The 1,004-nt window shown below is 30.4% G+C and overlaps 1 non-coding gene across 1 annotated transcript; it reads right to left on the reverse strand.

The window, feature by feature from the left end:
- Positions 1-241: 241 nt before the first annotated feature.
- Positions 242-330, reverse strand: LOC149200595 (small nucleolar RNA snoR126). Its single transcript, XR_016254078.1, has one exon. It is a non-coding gene; the product is annotated as a small nucleolar RNA snoR126 (small nucleolar RNA).
- Between the last annotated feature and the right edge of the window lie 674 nt (positions 331-1,004).

The raw sequence follows: 1,004 nt of genomic DNA on the forward strand, positions 1-1,004 counted from the left end.
ATAACTCAATGATACCATTTCAATCGTTGTTCATCTAATTTTGATAACGCCCATTGGAAAATATAGCGAGGACTAGACACAAAAAACATATACCATTTTCATTATTATGTTTGTCTTTAATGGTTGCACTAATATCACCTTATTACAATCAATTTTAAGTCATTTTCATATTTACGCTGATAGGTTTTTTGTTTTTTGTTTTTTGTCACCCATATGTAATTTTTTGCTAATATTGTACTCAAGGGCTTAGACACACACAAATGCTGTGTCACCAATGAAACACATTAATGAATTATAATCATTGAGAGATGTTATTGTTCATGATCACCCTCATATGGTATGAATTAAACAAAACCAAAGAAGAAAAAACATTATCACTAAAAGAACTTAATAACAAACCATAGTAGAAAGGGCATCATAAAATACCAAAGGAGCAGCAACAATGCACAAATCTGATCTAAATACATATAAAAACTTAGTTTGAGAGTAAAATTGTGAATTTAGAGGTGATTGTGAGTCTTCTGCTAAATATCCAACACCACCAAAGGGTTCTATAACAACAACTCTATATCAGCAAAAGTATTAATGTTTGCATTCTCAATGAGAAAGAAACTAGTTGCTTATCTTCTGGTGATACATCAATAAAGACAGACCCTCTAAATCCATAAATAGTGAAAGTGAATAAAACCCTATTAGTTAGGGGTATTCCATTGATATGGTTTCATTCACTACGGTTTTAGGTTGAGTCATTACTAATGGTTTACATTTAAAGTAATAAGGTATATAATAATCATCGTGATACAGTGTGTAACTTTATTTTATCTTTTAAAGAAATTAATAATGAGTATGCCATGATATTGTATATATTTATTTAACATAAGTTACACAGGCTATATATTTATTTTAGGTTTAAATCAAATAGTTTATTCCCTGGAAGCCTAACAAGTAGCATAAATGTCCCTTGGAAACTCCAAATTAGGTGGCACCACTACCTTTTCCCACCC

The sequence above is a fragment of the Pinus tabuliformis genome, chromosome 2_1 (genome assembly GCF_031772625.1).
Source record: "Pinus tabuliformis cultivar Carrire ecotype Pingquan chromosome 2_1, CPIR1, whole genome shotgun sequence".
In the NCBI taxonomy this organism is placed as follows: domain Eukaryota; kingdom Viridiplantae; phylum Streptophyta; class Pinopsida; order Pinales; family Pinaceae; genus Pinus; species Pinus tabuliformis.